The following is an 18,771-nucleotide window of genomic DNA, read 5'->3' on the forward strand; positions in this document are numbered from 1 at the left end:
CTCTCTCTCTCTCTCTCTCTCTCTCTCTCTCTCTCTCATGCACCATACTCTTCATAGAGTTTCGGTGCCACCAAAGCGGCTTCCTGAGCAAGGGTGTACTACTCTTCCTGAGTAATGGTGTACTCTCTGTGTACTGCTCTTACACTGCCCAAACCCCAGGAGTACCTCTGGCTGCGACTTCCACTCTGCTCCTACCTCATGTTTGTCTGTGTATTGTACCGTCCTCCCAACAGTGATGACTCCATCGACATTTCTCTCTCAGATGACATGGACCAACTTTTAACCACTCATCTCAACTCTCCATCCATCCATCCATTGAGACCATACTCGTTGGCGTTGGTGCTGCCTAAGCAGTTTCCTTGACTATTGGACACAATCCTGGACGGGTCGCCACTCTGATACAGTATACCAGCATGCTGGCACTCATTTTTGCCGACCTCGAAAGGATTTTTTTATTTTTTTTATTTGTATACTTTGTCGAGGCTCATATGAGAGCTAACACACAATGCATAGTGAGGGGGGCATGAGTAAAGAGGGGCGGGAGTGGGAAGGACAAAACAGTGGGGAACAGAGACATTAGGAGATCTGTGGAAGCAAGAGGGATGCGGTATACAAAACACGGGGTATACAAAATGGATATTACAGGAATTTTCAGGAAGGAAAGCAGGGAATTTGAAGGAGGTGTGTTTGGGGTGGATTAAAAGGGGTAGAAAAGATCGAGGATTTGGATGGGGGTAAGAGGTGGTGGTGAACAGCTGTTTTGAAGACCTGGAGGGAAGAATGGGATTGAACAGAGTGAGGGAGTTTATTCCAAAGGTGGGGAAAAAGAGGAATGAAAGAGTGAAGGTGAGCAGTGATTCGAGATTTTGGTAGTTTTACCAGAAGGGGGTTGTTGGAGGACCTTGAGTGCCCTGCGGAAATATGGTGGGGACAAATCGCTGACAGAGCAGGGGGGTGCGAGATCGGAGAAGAGACGATGGAAGACATAAAGACCACCGACCTGCCTGCGGTGAGAGAGTGAGAGGCCCAAAGACTCAGCCTCATCGCAGGAGATGCTAATGATCCGAAATGCCTTGGTTTCCACAGCGTGAAGCTGAGAAAGGTGGGAGGCAGGAGCACCAGCCAAGAGGAGAGAGCAGTACTCCATCAGGGTGCGGACGAAAGCTTTTTATGTAGTCAGGAGCTCAGGTGGGCCAAGGAAGGACTTTGCACGACAGAGGATTCCCAGTCAGCGACTGGCTTTGGAGGCTAGGTTGGAAATGTGGTTTTCCCAGGAAAGATCATGGCAGATAGTGAGACCCAGAAGCTTGAAAGAAAGGACTTCTTCCAGAGGATTGTTGAGAAAGTAGATGGGCGGGGGGGGTGGGTTCCCAACAGTCCTTTCGGAGAGACAAAGTGAGAGTGTGAGATTTGTCCGAATTGAAAGACATGTTCCACGTGTTGGACCAGTTTGTGATTTTATCGAGATGTGCAGTGAGCGAAGAAGTTGCTGCTTACCGGTCTGAGGGATTACAGATGGTACGGCAGAGGGTGGAGTCATCAGCAAAGAGATAAAGAGGATTTCTCAGAGAGTCAGAGAGATCAATGATGAAAACGAGAAAAGAACAGGGCCCAGAACGCTGCCTTGAGGAACTTCAGCCTGGACAGGAAGAGGGGATGAAAGAACTCCATTTCGGGCCACACGTTGACTGCGACAGGAGAGAAATCTGCGAGCCATGAGTGGTGATGGCCTTGGATACAAAATGAAGAGAGTTTGGTGAGCAGGGCCAGACCGTGTCAAAAGCATGCGGTATGTCGAGGGATTTGGCTCTGATTTCATGTCTGAGATTGAGGACCTCCATCCATTGTTGGGAGAGCAGAAGCAGCATATCCAGCGTCGAGTGACCGGGTCTGAAACCAAATTGATGATCGGAAATCAAGCCATTGGAGAAGAAGAAGGATTTAATGTCTGAAGCGATGATGGATTCCATAACCTTGTGGATGATTGGGAGAAGGCTGATTGGTCTGTCGTTGCAGGGATCTGTTTTTGCACCTTTTTATGCAGGGCAGTAATGTTTGCTGATTTCCAAGCAGATGTCAGATGACTTTGAGCAAATGAGAGGGTGAATAGAACAGACAGAGGGTGAGCAAGAGCAGAGGAGCAAGGTTTAGGACACGTGGGCTGATGCCATCTGAACCGCTTGCAGAATCTGAGTCGAGGTTTGACAGCAAGCTCTCCACCTTGTCAGGAGAAAAGGACACAGAGTCCAGGAACAGTTGGGTGCGACTGAGTAAGGTGGGTACAGAAAGCCATGGGTTTCAGACACAAAATTTTGATGCAAACACCGAGTTTAGGCATTCAGCTTTTTCACGTGCGGTATCAGCAGTGCAGCCATTTGAGATAAGGGAGGGGGTGGAGGGGGAACATACACCAGAAACAGATTTGATTAGATGCCACCAGGATTTGGAGGAGGGAGAGAGGTTTGAGAGTTCAGACTTGAGATTAGAAAGATGTTGTTTTCTGGCTCTCCTGAGGGTAGATACACACTTGTTCTGAGCTTTATGGAAGGAACTGAGATTACCCTCAGTTGGGTTTGCTATCCATGAGGCAAAGGCTCATTGTTTCAGGACAACTGCCTTGCCACAAGCTTCAGTGAACCAAGGGTGGGAGGAAGGGTAGGACAACTGAAGATGAGAGGGGATAAATCTGTGCAGTAAGGAGAGCAACTTTCTTTGAAAGAATTCCCAGGATGATTTGATGTTGGAGAAAGTAGCGATGGGAGACCAGTCTATAAGTTTGATGGCTGCTGGAGACCCTGCCAGTCGGCTTGAGTGAAATGCCAGACTCGATGGCGCTGAGGTAGTTCTCTGATAACAGCCAGAGAGATGTCCACTTTGACAAGGACGTGGTCAGAAGAACCGATTGGAGCGGAGGAAGAGCAGCAGATATTTTCCCCACACCGAGCCAACTGAGAGAGGTACCCACACCTAGCCAACTGGCATCATGACAATTGAAGTCACCACATATGAGGAAGAGAGAGTTCGGATGAGAAGATTGAAGTTGGTCCATGTTTTCGGATAGAGAGGTGTAAATGGAGTCATCGCTGTTAGGTGGACGGTACAGTACACATATAAACAGGAGGTGGGAGTGGAGGGGAAGCCGTAGCCAAAGGTATTCCTGGGGGTGTCGGGGAATGAGGGCAGTGCATGGAGAGTGAGGAATCGAGTCTTTGATGAAGAAAGCAACTCCTCCACCAGGACGAGGCTCAGGTCTGTTATACCAGGGAGGGAGTAACCAGGGAGAGATACTTGGGAGTCAGAGACGTCTTGAAGGAGGAAAGTTTGTTAGGCAGATTATGTCTGCTTTGTCAGTGGCAACCTGTATGGAAAGATCTGTAAGGTTTGAGCAAAGGCCCCAGATATTTGAGGTCTACACTGTTATTGAAGAGGGAGGGGAGGAAGCTTTGCGTGCAGGGGATGGCAGGGGAGGGGGAGGCGAGGACAAGGGAGGAGGGGGGGAGGTAAGAAGAGTTGTTTAATGAGTATGGGGGATTGCAGAATAGCTGGGGAAGGGGGCCGGATGAGGAGGAGAAAAGGCTCTGTGGTGCTGGGGGAGAGGGGTCAAGAGGGGGCAGAAGGCACTTGAGGATTTGAGGAGGTGGAGTGATGAGATGGAGGTGAGATGGCAGGGGAAGGATGCAGCTTTGTGGATGTGAGTGGGGCAACTTTGAGAGGGATGTGTGAGGGGGGTGAATGGTGGGAGACGGGTGAGTGGGGAGAGTTGAGGGAGAAAGGTGAGGGGGAAGTTTTTGAGAAAGGTGAGAGGGAGGCTTGGAGGGAGAAGAGTGTGATGGTTGCTTTGAGAGGGAGGGGTGAGAGGGGTGAGTTGGCACTGAAGTTCGAAAAAAATAATGGTTGATGGAAAGCGAACATTCATTGCAAACTGGGTTTTTTTTATTTTTAGGTCAGAAATACGATTAAAGACATTTCTTGATGGATGCAATAAAGGCGAATTCAGAGAATGGAGAGAAGAAACGCTATTACAGTTGGATTTTTTAGGCAAGGTATGAAGGAAAGGTCGAATTGAAAGCAATCTGTTGAAATAGAAAAAGAGTAGTGCATTATGATACAGTAATGAGGACCACACGTGAAAGAGGAAGATGAAGCATTATAAGAGATCGTTATTATTATTATTATTATTATTATAATATATATATATATATATATATATATATATATTTTCATCTTTTGAGAGAGAGAGTTTTCATCAGATTAGGTCATGGAAAGGTTGTAGAAAAAAATCGTGAGGTGAATGGTGAATTTGGATCGGTAAACGCAGTGGGTGGAAACATATTACGTGGTTACTGGGGAAGCACGTGGGTATGGGAGGTGTATTGTCAAAAGTGAATTTATTTATTTATTTATTTTAAATAAGGATTGCATAACATTCGGAAAAGGGAAGGTTGAAGTAAAATCGTGGAGGTGTATAGTGAATTTGGAACTGTAAATGCAGAGTGAAGCTGCTGGGTCGATGAAAAGTATCAGGAAGAGTAGAGACACGTGGTTACAGGAGGTGCATAGATAGAAAGGATGCAAGGAAGATGATTATTTTTGGTTGGATTTTTGAAGAATAGGTAAGATTCAGGAATGGACGGTTGTAGGAAGAAATCCTAAAGGTAATGGTGAGAGTGGGTCAGCTCAAGTAGAAGAAAGATGGTGTGCCAGCAGGAGGAAGGAAAATAATAAGAAGAAGAAGACGAAAAAGAAGAAAGAAGAAGAAGCATCGGGACTCACGGGTATGCAGGGAGAAAGGTAGTTGTTTGTGTTTTTTTTTTCTTTTGAATTTGAATTTAAGACAAGAAACAGTGTTTAGTTGGGAGGGATGGGGCATTGGGAAAGTGGGGAAATAGGAATTGAAGGTAATCGGGAGAGAATAAAATGACAGACAGAGTCAACCAACCCCACCTGGTATTAATTCATCAGCTGAGGGATTTTTACTCAGGATCCTTGGATCCCAAGCCCACCTCCCGAATCATTAAACCAATACCAGGCATATCTCAACTCTCTCTTCCTCATATGTTGTGATTTCAATTGTCACTGCAAATTTCATATGTGTTGGTACCTCTCTCACTAGCCAGGGCACTTCTGCAAATGATTTATGTGACTTCATGGGACTGACTCAATCTGTAAACCTTTTTATCCAGGTTTCTGTCAATGGCAAATCCTCCTTTCTTCTATTTGGTGATGACCAACTTCCCCACCAATGTATCTTGCTCTACCTCTGCCCCATTAGGTTCATCTGATCATGTGCATGTGAAGATCAACATCTCTCTGGCTATTCTCAGAGACCTGCAAAAGCACCATCGAGTCTGGGAATTCACTGAAGCAAACTGGCAGGGACTGCAAGCAGCCATCACTCTTCAAGACTGGTGAACGAGATTTACCTGTTCCTGATGTGAAATCGCCTTGGAATTCTGCCACAGAAACCTGCTCTCCGTTATGCACACAATCATTGCATCTCATCTTCGGTTATCATACCCATCTTCCTACCCATGGCACACTGAATCCTGTGGTGAGACCGTTGCCTTGGAACAACTTGCGTTATCCTCTTGGAAGGCAAATACGACTGAAGGCAACCTCAGATCATTCCACAAAGTCTTCAACATATGTGTTGAGGCAATATAGGCTACTACTACTACTACTACTACTACTACTACTACTACTACTACCACTACTGCTAATATGCATGCCCAACAAAGGGACGTAGTGACCCCCATAACTGTCGGTCTTCCGCCTTCTGCCAACATTCACGTGGGGCGAAGGCCAAACTCATTGACACACTGGCGTAACCAAGAAAGTCTTGGGCGTCCTCGCGGATGGCACCAGGTTGGATCGGGTCGGTGGCCATAGTAAAGATTCGTGGCAAATTCCAAGGAAATATGAGCCAGTACATGCTCATTTAAACAACAGATGTGTCCAAACAGAGAATAGCATCTCCTTGCAACATCGAGTGTGATGGAGCCTAGTCTAGTAATCTCACGAATAGTCCTGTTTGAAACTTGGTCATACCATCGTATCCCAAAGATGTGATGTTGACATCGCATGTGGAAAGCTTGTAAAGGTCTTGGTCCTTTTTCAAAAGAGTCCATGTCTCACCACTATAGAGGAGAACAAGTAGGACACATATTTTGTAAATGCGGAGCTTTGATGGTAAACTAAGCCGGTGCTGTTTACTGACAGCGTCTAGTTGCCCCATGACAGAGCCAGCCATGCCGATTCATCTCTGCACATCAGGGCTCCAGTATTCAGATGAATGAATGTTGGAGCCCAGATAGGTGAAATGGTCTACTGACTCGACGACCACACGAGAGATAGGCACTGGCAGGGGAGAAGGATCAATGGCAACATTCTGTACTTTCGTTTTTTGCCATGAAGGCTTAAGGACTAAGCTTTTGGCAACTGATTAAAAGCAGTTGAACACATCTGGCCAGTAAACAGGGTCTCTCACAAATAGGGCAGCATCATCTGCATGGAGAAGATTGGTTATTATTTCTCGACCGACATTGATTCCAAGCTTGTCTGCACACCTTGGCATAATCCAGTCCATGGTGCAGCAGAAGAGGGAGGGAGCAAGGACGCAACCCTGACAAACTCCAGAAGATGTGGGGAAAGGTGATAAGTCGGCGTCCACTCTGACGTGTGCTGTCGTACGTTCATGGAGATTCCGGATCTCAGATTCCGAACATAGGCTGGCAATTTGATAATCACATGGAAATACATTGGGGACACTTCGCAGACTTTATGGATTTCATGGTTTTTTGTTTTTGCTACCATGAACTCCATTGTGTTTAGCATTTGTACACACGATTTTCCACGTGCTTATCCTAATTGTAGTGTAGAGTATTTACTCTTTTCATCCACGGCTTTCATCTTTTCTCCTGTGGAGACTTCATTTCATGGAGAGGAGAATATCAAGGCTGGAGTGCCCCAACGCAGTGTTCTGGGCCCAGTCCTATTCCTGATCTTCAGAAATGATCTCTCTGAATCTCTGGAAAATCCTCTATCTCTTTGCTAATGACTCCACCCTCTGTCGGGACATCCCTCATCCTTCAGATAGAGAGGCAGCAGCCTCTTCCGATTCTTCAGACCTTGACAAAATCACAAGCTGGTCAAACACTTGGAATATGTCTTTTAATCCTGAGAAATCCCACTCTCTCACTCTCTCTTTTTCCAAAAGCACCTACAGGGAAACCCTCTTATTTACTTTCTCAACAACCCTTTTGAAGAAGTCCAGTCATTCAAACTCTTGGGTCTCGCTCTCAGCCTTGATATGTATTGGGCAAACCACATTTCAAAGTTGGCCTCCAAAGCCAGTCGCCAACTGGGCATCATCCATCGTGCAAAGTTTTTCATTGGCACACCTGACCTATCCACCGACAAGGTCTTCATCTGCAGATTAATGGAATACTGCTCTCCCTTCTGGGTTTGGCGTCTTTCTCAGATTCACGCCATGGAAACCAAGCCTTCAAAGATCAATGGAGTCTCTCATAATGAAGGAGAGTCTATGGGCCTATCACTTTGCCATCACAGACAAGTTGTATCTCTATCTTCTTCACCTCCTTTCTGGTCTTGCACCCTCTTCCCCCAACGTGCTTTGTCCCCCCCCCCCCCAAGTATCTGCAGGACGCATATGGTTCACTAGCTCATGAAGCTCCCAAAATCCAGAATCATGGCTAACCTCCCCTCATTCGTTCCTCTGTTTTTCCCACCTGTTGAACCAACTTTCACAGTCTCTTCAATCTCATTCTTCCCTCTAGGTCTTCAAGACAGCTATTCACCATCATCTCAGATCATCCCCCAACTAAAACCATGATATTTTCTCCATCGTTAAACCACCCCCACCCTCCCCTCCTAAAATAATTGCTTCTGTAACCATGTTGTCCACCTCTTGCGTTCTCCTCTACCCCTCATCATTATCCGGATCCCTTGTTTGTCCGTCTCCATCTATTTTCTCCCACGGCCCTGCTGCTGGCATTTCCCCTCTTCTATATTGCCGGTAATTTTGCTCTGTTACATCATGATCCGTTCTGTGTTCTAGCTCTTCCACGAGCCATGATTATGTATTCAAAAGAAATGTTATACTGGGTGATTTCCTCTTGCCTTCCCAACAGTACTGAGAGCAGGAATTTGCTATTTGTTCAGAGTGCCGGCAATAGCTCACTTACTCTTCACAAAGGACACTGTGGGGCGTTTAACGTCCACCAACAAATGCCGACAGACAAGACGCCCAGTTTAACATCCATCCGAGGGATGTCTGCGAAACACCGGGATGACAGTTTATAGCTGGGTCGGGATTCGAACCCAGGCTCGACAGCTTAGAAGCGAGTGTGATTCTCTTCCATGTACAGCACATAGCTGTTTGTACATCACTTACAATGGTGCAAGTACCATCTTTACTATACACCGATGTTGAGATTCGTTTGCATACCCATATATACTCTAAGGGGGAGGAATTCATAATTTAAACAGAGAAATAAAATTCAATGTCCTATTCTGTGATGTTCAAACATCCGCAAACAAATGCAAGCAGACGAGGCAGCCAGCTTTACGTGCCCTCAAAATAATGGCATACTCATTGATATACAACTCGCTGGCCGGTAAACACCAGGGTGACCAGTTTATAATGTGGTTGAAAATCGAACCCAGACTCGAGAGATCAAAGATGTGGGAGATCAAAGGTGTGCACACCATCATTGAGCTATTTTGTAACTTGAGACTCGTTTAAATTGGAGGGGCTACAGCTATGATACCTGAGTGGTATCACAAATCATGGCAATATTCGTGTCATTGTTTCGTCACAAAATGCTGCAGCTTGCTGCAATATGCAGCAGCTGCAAAGTCATCATCCCTATGCTGTTGCGAGATTCATCAATAGCTTTAGATTTTCTTTATATACAAGGTCGAGGCTCGTGAAAGAGCTACAACATAGAATGGATCAGAATGCAACCGAACAAAAAGAACAGCACAGAGGGAGGGGGTTAGGGGTGCACACCAACAGCAGGGTTGAAGAACAAAACAGAGGGAGACCTGCAGAAATATGGGATGTAGGGAAGGACACACGAGTGGCCAAGATGGAAACAGAAGCAAACTCTCAGGAAGGAAGAACGAGATACCTGGAAAGAGGTGGGCTGAGAAAGGGTTAATAGAGGTGGAAAAGATCATGATTTTCGATTGGGGATGATCTGAGATGGTGATGAACAGCTTTCTTGAAGACCTGGAGGGAATAATGAGATTGAAGATGATGTGGAAGTTGATTCCACAGGCAAGAAGAGGAATGAATGAATGGAGGTGAGTGAGGAGTGATCCTGGATTTTGGGAGTTTCAACAGATTGGGTTTGTAAGCACACCTTGTGCGCCCTGCAGAAACACGGGTGGGGGACAAAGCTTGGAAAGGACAGAGGGTGCAAGACCAGAAAGGAGATGGTAGAAGACAGAGACCACCGACCTGTGTGCGATGAGAAAGCTTTGTCTCATCGTCATATATTGCACAGCTATGTTGTCTGTGTTTGTCTACACCCCAGGTAGGGGATCAATATCTGTAATCACGTATGGTCTGAGTCGTCCCTGATGATGGCCACTCTGTGTTGAAAATGTCATAAATACTGAAATTACGTGAATATGCATCTGTCAGCGACAGAATGTTCTTGAATGTCTTGAAACAATTTTATGTCCACATCCAAAGGTCGCCGTACTTCGAGATGCAGTTCCCCCTACTGGAGCTGCACCTGAACGGAATTTTTAAGTTGGGGAACATCCTTTCACCGAGCTATCCTTCCATTCCTACGATCATTTTTGTTTAATCGGAGGAATAAAAAACAAACAAACAAACAAACAATAACGGACCATTTATTTATTATGTAGGCAAACAGTCAGCTCTGTTATCCATACAGATAATACATCTGTTATCCATACAGATTATCCATACATCCATTCCCCCTTCCACTCCTCACATCTCCTCCCAATTCAAATGTTGTCAATTCAGCCCTCCCACTTTCTCCCCCCTTCGGTGGCAGAGGTAATTTGTCACTTGGGCAGTAAATTAGTCACAGTCACAAATTATAGTCACATAAAAGTAAGGTACATACAAGGTGCTGTTCTGATGTCTTTATCTTCTTTCTCCCATCACCTTGATTCTCCGCAATGCGAAGGAAGCCCACTTTAAAAACCTCCCGTAGACACATTCCTGCACTTTGCTTACAACTTCTTGTTTTTGTTCTGAATGCCTCATTACTTCATAATCTTCACCTCAACACACTTTACAAATCTCTCCTTCCCCATTCTGCAATACAATATTTTCTCTCTCACACACATACTTTTCCAGCAACACAGCAAACCCTGGACACTCTCCATCCCTCCCTCCCCCCTCCTTCTCTTTCTTCCTAAGCCAAAGCTTCATCTATCCTCACCAGATACATTTTGATCATCTTTGTTAATCTCATTCTCAATGATCTGTCAGTTTCCTTTTATTTTTTTTTATCTTAATTCACCATTGTTCCTTGCCTGATGCAAACAATGAGGATTCATCTGTTTATCCCATCATCCATAATTCGTTAATCCCTCAAGTGTCACCTCACTCACACCCTCCCTCCTCTTTCCTTTCTTTTCTCCTCCCGCAGGGAACACTTTCTTTTCACCCAAAACCCGAAAGCTCATTAATGTTCCACGTCCTTTTCACGGGACTTGATATCTCTCCAGACAGAATACTTTCCTTCATCTCGCACTGTCAATCAAAATAATTGTTTAAAGATAGATGTACAGGCAATGTATAATGTGCATATCCATCAGAAATGTCCACGTATTGTGTTCTCAAAGAAAGCATTTTTATTTGCTGTGCTTTTGCATTTTGTCCTTCCTGAACTTTATCTTCTGCGCTCTTGATTGATCTTCCCAACCACGTCTTCCCTCCCACCACTCCACTCTATCATTCTCACGCTGCCTGACCGTTTTTATTAGAGTTTTATTGTCTACCTAATCGATAGAAGAAGAAAAAAAGCTACAGTATCCTCTGATCCACTCAATCATCATGAAATTTGGGGGTGGCGTCTGCCATGGGAGATTGCATCATGCTCTGTGATGCTCTTCAAACCACTTCAGCATAATTCTGAGATGCTGGCAAGGTAAATAATCATCTCCAAAGATATATATGTATATAAATCCATCACCACAGCAATGCTGAGTGTACAAGATAGTCAAGTATGGCTGAATAAATAGTCTCGTTTGTAAAATCTTCATGGACAAGGATAGACATCACAAGGTGGTCCATGTATAGGAATACCTTTTTCTCTGTCCATTGCACCTTGACCAGGGTAACCGTATTATACAGGTGTGTTGCCAGTGATAGCTTGAACAGATGTCAGCATTTAAGAAAGGTTGAGTGATTCGTGTTTTTTTTGTTTTCTTTTCATTTTAAAAGGAAATTCAAGGTTTACAATTCAGGGGGAAAAAATGGGAACTACACCGAATTGGATACTTTCATCCATTCCTCAATCATCCAATCTCCACATTTAGTTACACTAGAATAGCAGTGAAGGAGAACATGGTAATACGGACCTTTAGGAAATACGGACTGCAATACATTTGTGGCCATAAAATAATTTAAAGATATTTTTGGAAACTTTAATGACATTCACCAGACACTGTGGCATAATGGCTGTTCTGGGAGGTCGGCTGTTTGATTCTGACCCTGTTACAATTGTCATGTGATGCTTCCTGATGCAACACTCTGATCAGCATTTAGAGAATCGAGCTTGGATAAACTCTATGGGTTGGCATCCCAATGAGATTTGGAGGGGCTGGGATGGGAGAGTTCTCCTCAATTGTCCCCACTGACTGCAGAGAGAAATGCGACATCACAATATGGCATCTCCGGTACACAAAGTACCCCGGCAAGTAATGTCACGTCCTCCAAGGTCAACGACCGTTTGTTTTCCTCAAGTCCGGCGTTGTCTCGCGTCTTTGTTTGCACGTGTGTATGTGATCGGTATTACAGCTCCTTGGACGAGGTTTAGACCATGAATAAAAATTAACACTTCATTTTGTCTCTTGTGAAGAAAAAGCCACTGAATTAGCTCACCTAGCCTGGGATAGATTGGAATTAGGAATGCAGTATCTCTAAGAGATCCTTATTACTCTGATCTGCCCTGGATTTCTAATTAATACAACAAATTAATGTATTATGTGATGGTCTTCAATCAAGTAGTTAATTTGTTGCATGTTTTTTCGCAGCATTTTGGTACAGATTGGTGTAAGTTTATGTGCAATTTAATGCTGCTCTACATTTAAAGTAGGTCGATGATTTGACAGAGGCTATCGTAGAAATTTATCCAAATGTCCTTTTCTATTTGTCACTAAATACTTGCCAGCATCTGCTTTTAGTTTACCGATGCCAACACGCTCTGACAATCAATCTTCAAACAGCCCAACATAATAATAACAATAATAATAATAATTAATAATAATAATCCACAGCATTTATACAGCGTCAATAAATTTTTAACGTAAGCTATTCAAAGGCACTGATAACTGTCTCTGTTCTTTCAGTACTTGTTTGATATTTATCCACTAAAATAGCCCTTTCTCATTCGGTCGGACCTTTGATCCTCATATATTCTGGAATACTGGTCCCAATTGTGTTCCATCCAGGGCAGATACCACATATGATATTGCATAAGCAAAAAAAAAAATTTTAAGGATAGGCAATGCGAAACAAAATTGGTAAGAAAAGTAAAAAATAAATAAATAAATAAAATTGGTAGTGAATATTGCTAACACCCTCAAAACCCTCATATAAGATATTTGCATGCCATCCATTTTGTTGTTACATTTCATTCATTACGTTTTACCAGTTTGATTGTCTCATTACATTTCACCCTTCTTCATTCAAACCAATAGTATCGAGCACATCTCATTGCAGAGTTCTGCAAGCAATTGTACAATATATCAGACAAAACCAATGAACTGAAGCAGTTCAGAAATGATCTGCATGACCTACCAGAAGATTGGTGGAGTGAGCGGCATGTGCACGATAAAACAGCCAGCAGTGAGTAAACCAGGTCGCAATCCAGCTATGGGTGTGATCCAGTGGAGGAAGCTATCCAGGCAGGACAGCCATCCAGTAGGTGCAGCTCGCAGTAGAGTGGAGAAATCCTGCCAGGGCAGCTAGCCGTGGGAAACGGGTTGACAGTCTGGGGGAGGGAAAGCTGCACTTGGCAAAGCAGCTGTATGGAAACGTCACAGCACATTAACCCTTTGCTCCTCATTTCCCTGCTTTAAAATCCAGTCTTACCTTTGAACAATGGAATCTTGAAAGTCAAAAGGCAGAAACTATGTTGTGTGTCTCTCAGTCTCAGTCTCAGTCTCTCTCTCTCTCTCTGCAAGCCCACATGAACAGAACACGCCTTTTTTGTTTCCATAGTCAACGATTGTGGAGGAGCTAGAACTAAACAGATCAGGATGCAACAGGACAAAGAGGGGGGCAAACACCAACAGTCAGGTTGAAGGACAAAATAGAGGGAAATTTTGACAAATAAGGGATGTGTGGAGGAAATAGATGTTGAGAAAGACACATGGGGTGGACAAGATGGATACAGAAGCAAACTCTTTGGAAATAAAAATGGAAATTGCAAGAAGGTGGGCTTGGGGTGGGTGGGGGTTAATGAGGGTAAAAAAGATTGTTGTTTTGGATGGGAGATGAGCTGAGATGGGGGTAAACAGCTGTCTTGAAGACCTAAAGTGAACAATGAGATTGAAGAGAATGTAGAAGTTGATTCCACAGGTGGGGAAAATAGGAATGAATGAGTGGAGGTGAGCAGTGATTGTGGATTTTGGGAGGTTCACCAGAAGGGGGATGATGGCGGGCCACATGCACGCTGCAGAAACTTGGTGGGGGTGGGCAAGGTACAGAAAGAACAGGGGTTGCAAGACCAGAAAGGAGGTGGTAAAAGACAGAGAGATCACCGACCTTTCTACAATGGGAAGGTGATAGGCCCATGGACTCAGCTTTATTGCGGGAGATTCCAATGATCTGAAAGGCCTTGGTTTCTACAGCTTCAAGCTGAGCAAGGTGTGAGGCAGGGGCACCAGCCTAGAGGTGGGAGCAGTTCTCCATCAAGCTGTGGATGAAGTGCCATGGAGGTGGATACGCGTCCAGGTGTAACAAGGAAGAATGACTGTATGACAGGGGATGCCCAGTCAGCGACTGGCTTTGGAGGCCAACTTTGAAATGTGTTTTGCCCAAGAAAGATCATAGCTAGTAAAGAAATTAGGAAGTTTGAGTAAATGAACTTCCTCAAGAGGATTGTTTAGAAAGTATATGGGAGGGTTTGCCAGATGGCCCTTTTTGGGGGAGAGAGAGTGAGAGTGTGAGATATGCCATGATTGAATGACATTCCAAGTGTTTGACCAGCTTGTGATTCTATCAAAGTCTGAAGAAAGGGAAGAGGCTGCTTGCTGCCTGCCAATGTAAAGGATGAAGAATTCCACGACATAGAGCGGAATCATCAGCAAAGAGATAAAGGGGATTTTTGAGAGTCAGAGAGAATGTCGATGAACATTAGGAATAGGACTGGGCTCAGAACACTGTTTTGGGCGACTCCAGCCTTGACAGGGAGAAGAGATGAAAGGATTCCATTGAGAGCCACACATTGGCTATGAGAGTAGAGGAGGTCAGCAAACCAGGTGTGAAGTTGCAATTGGATGCCATAGGCAGAGAGTTTGAAGAGCAAGGCAGGATGCCAGACTGTACCGAAAGCTCAATATATGTCTCAAGAGATAGCCCTTATCTCATGTCTGATATTGAGGGCCTCCATCCATTGTTGGGAGAGGAGAAAAGGCATGTCCAAAGCGGAGTGACCTGGTCTGAATCCGAATTGGTGATCTGAGATGAAGCTACCAGAGAAAAGGAATGATTTCCTATCAACTGCGATGATGGATTCCATGATCATGGTGATGATTGGAAGTAAGCTGATAGGTCTGTAGTTGAAAGGATCAGTTCTTCCACCTTTTTATGTGATGCAGTGATGTTGGCTGGCTTCCAAGAAGATGGAAGATGACCTCGGTAAATGACGGGGTGAAAATGGGAGAGATGTATGAGCAGCAGAGCGAAGTTTTTTTTTTAGGACACATGCGGTGATGGATACCATGAAAATTTCTCGTTTAATGAAATGTTTGATTCTGTGTGAAATTATCTTTAGAAATGTCTTGCTAACTTGTGAAGTCAAAACAATGACACGGTTATTTTAACATTCTCTTGCATACCCTTTATTTGGCAATGGTATGTAAACGAACTGCTTTCACCTTTTGGGCCGTACAATCCTACTCCATATCTGTGTACAGGTAGATGTTAAAAGTCTGATTGTTTCCTCCCAAACTACGTACCTTAAAGAGTTTGATTGGAATTTAATCAGCATCTGGTACTTTTCCATTTATAAGGGCTTTTGGTACTTCTGGTACCAGGACATCTGGTACTTTTCAGGGATTTACATTCCTCAAATTCTATCTATCACTATTGGTTTTTGCTCATCTTCTATCTTCGAACGTTACCATCATATTGCTCTCTCATTTGTATAGGGTTTTCATCTAGTCCTTCCATCTTTATTTCACCTGTGTTTCTTCTGTGAGATCTTCTCCTGTTCTTCTCTTCAGGACCCCAATCCTTAGACTTTCGCCATCTTCTATTGATTAGAATGTAGTGAATCTGATTTCTATGCTGCTCATCAGGTGAAGTCCATGTCTACAGTCTATGTTGCATTGTTTCAACCATGTGTTTGTAATTAGGAGCTCATTCTCGACACAGAACTCCAGCATTCGCTCCCCCGGCTCATTTTGGATACCAACTCCATGCTTTCCTGTTATCCCTGATGCTTCTTCTTCTCCAATTTATGCTTCCAGTCTACCATAATAATGAAAATATCTCCTTTAAGCACCTGTTCTACCAGTTCCTACAACTTTCAAGAAAATTCCTCCACATTTTGCTCATCTGCTGCAGAAGTTGGAGCACATATCTGAATGATTGTGGTGTTCACTAGATGTCCGTCCTTAGCACCTCACTGCTATTAACCTTTCATTGACTGGGCTGTATCCCAGGACTGACCCTGTCGTGTTCTTATTGTAAATCACTGCCACTCCATTTTGTGACCGGAAAATAATTCTTTGTAATCGTCAGATTGAAACTGCCCCAAACCAGTTCATCTAAGTTCACTTCTCTCCAAAAAATTTCAGTTATTGTCATCTCCATCTCTCAATTTATTACATTTAACTTTCCCTGATTCAATGATCTAACATTCCATGTTTAAATTTTGTGAACGTTTGAGGTCAGAATTCGATTTTCAGTTCTGCTGACCTCAGCGATTGGATTTCCTTGCGGGTTTGATCCAGTCCCATCATAACGGAAAGTCCTACTCATCAAAACACTTTGCTCTTCCCAGTAACCATCTGGGTGCTTTCAAACATGGAGTGCTCATCATCCGGCACCATATCTTAGATTTCTGATCATTATTATTTTCTTGGCATGCACAGAAGTGGTTTGCCATTGTTTTCTTCCTGGCAGTGTCTATTCCATGGGTGTCAAACATGCGGCCCGCGGGCCAGATAAGGCCGCGTAACACATCAATCCGGTCCATGGACCGATCGGGCACTTGGGAGCCTATTTGTGTTCATGTGTTTTCCGATGTTTCGGGAAACGTATTGTTAAAATCATGTATCTTGATCTTCACCAATGAAAGCTCGTGAAAATCGGAACAGAAAACCCACCTTTTCCACTTCCACTGCACATGAGCAGTTGGTTATTAATATTGTGGGTACTTTTGCATTTGCAAGCTAATTTTTCCATGGAGGTAGAGAATGTGCATGTTTGTTGTGCATGTTGAATTATAATGGTGAAGCGGTGACGTGGGCTATGTGAGCACCGTACACTTTACTTGAGCAAATGGAATCACTCACACAAAAAATTTCAGGACAGCGATTTACAGCTCTCGCATATTTTTACAAATGCAAGACGATGATCTTCGCCAAGTTACCCATTGTACAAAATATAAAAATATTTTTAAAAGGGCACGCTGCAATGTATGTGTTACTCCCAAACTTACGGTATTTTTCTGCTTTGTCGGTGTATAATTGCAATTTTTTTTTGGAATTGGATAAAAGGTGTTAAAAGCAAACTAATGTATTATGACTTAACAACTATAATTTTCAAAAAAAAATTGTACACAATGTCGAGGCACATATAAGAGCTAACACAGAGAATGTATAACAAAGGGAGCAGGAGATAAGATGGGTGGGAGAGGGATGGGGTGGGATACACGGGGAGGCTAAGATGGACACTACTGGGACTTTCAATTACTTACATGACAGGGACTTTCAGGAAGGAAAGCAGGGAATTTGAAGGAGGTGGGTTTGTGGTGGATTGGCGGGGGTAGAAAAGATCGTGGTTTTTGATGGGGGGAGATAAGAGATTGTACTGAACAGCTGTTTTGAAGACCTGGAAGGAAGAGCGGGATTGAAGAGAGTGTGGGGGTTTGTTCCAAAGGTGGGGAAAAATAGGAATGAAAGAGTGAAGGTGAGCAGTGACACCAACTTTGTAACAAGCAGGAAAGAGAAAACTTAACCTGAGAATACAATTACTTTGCATGAGATGATACAAGCAGACTTTGACTAAGACGCAAAGTGATCATGTATACGTCTCCTTAGGGAAGAAGTTTTTCTTAACTTCAATGCTCTGTTGTAGCAAAATTAAATGACAATTATTACTTATTATAAACTGTACTGAACATAGCTTAAAGCCTTTGGACCTGTACTGAGGACGACCTGATAGGACTGGTGCAGCAAAAATGATGCTTCTTTGCATGTGATTTAAGAATGGCCACAAACTCTTGGAACCACCAGAATAATGTAAGGATGGATGAAGATTTTGAAGCTTACAGTGGCCTGCAAAAATGTTCACCACCGCCCCCCAACCCCCCCCCCCATCATCCTTCCAAAGTTTTCACATTTTGATGCCACCTGAGCTTATTTATGCCTGGTGTTGGCTTAATGATTAGGGTGGTGGGCTTGGGATCCGAGGATCCTGAGTTCAAATCCCACTCAGGTGTTGAATTAATACCAGGTGGGATTAACTGCCTGTCATCCTTCTGAGGTCGGAAAAAGATGAGTGCCAGCACGCTGGTGTACTGTGTCGGAGTGGTGATCCATCCAAGATTGAGCCCAATATCCAAGGAGACTGTGTAGGCAGCACCAACGCTCTGCACAGAGTATGGTCCCAATGAATGTATGGATGAGCCTATTTCATGATGCTGTCAAATCAAACTTGATATATAGTCTTCACAAACTACTCCAAAGTGATAAAGATAAAAAAAATATCGATAAAATGTGAATAATTTCGATTAACAGAGAAAATCAGATGATTCTCCATTGTATAAGTGTTTCAGCCCTTTCCCGAATCAATCTGAAATCACTTCAGGAGCAAATTGTTTGTTTGAAAGGTTACAAAATAAATGTAATCGGTTTCACCTGTATGTAATCAGTGGTTTAACTTTAAAATTAAGCTTCCCCACATATCTAAGGAGTTTTAACGTACAACTCACTTGGTCAACCAACAAGGCAAACATGAAGACCAAGGAGCTTTCCAAAGAAATCAGACATAATGTGGTGGAGAAGCACCATTCAGAAGAGGGTTAGAAGATTTCAAAGTCACTCATTATCCCTTTGAGTATGGTGAAATCCGTCATTAAGAAGTGG

General features: G+C 43.8%; 1 protein-coding gene across 4 annotated transcripts in view; it reads right to left on the bottom strand.

Moving 5' to 3' along the window:
* The window catches only part of LOC147012227 (uncharacterized), a 104,523-nt gene extending 86,645 nt beyond the window's left edge, over positions 1 to 17,878 (bottom strand). Inside the window, exons 1-2 of one of the 4 annotated variants that reach the window (XM_085856097.1) lie at positions 13,325 to 17,877; positions 13,031 to 13,185 (exon numbers count right to left, since the gene is read on the bottom strand). The gene's annotated coding sequence lies outside the window, so the exon portion shown is untranslated. Of the gene's footprint in view, positions 1 to 13,030 lie in introns of all 4 variants that reach the window. The other 3 variants (XM_085856096.1, XM_085856098.1, XM_085856095.1) reach the window with 3 other exon arrangements.
* Between the last annotated feature and the right edge of the window lie 893 nt (positions 17,879 to 18,771).

Source organism: Eptatretus burgeri, chromosome 15 (genome assembly GCF_056783735.1).
Source record: "Eptatretus burgeri isolate ZD-2024b chromosome 15, Ebu_testis_v1, whole genome shotgun sequence".
Classification (NCBI taxonomy): Eukaryota; Metazoa; Chordata; class Myxini; order Myxiniformes; family Myxinidae; genus Eptatretus; species Eptatretus burgeri.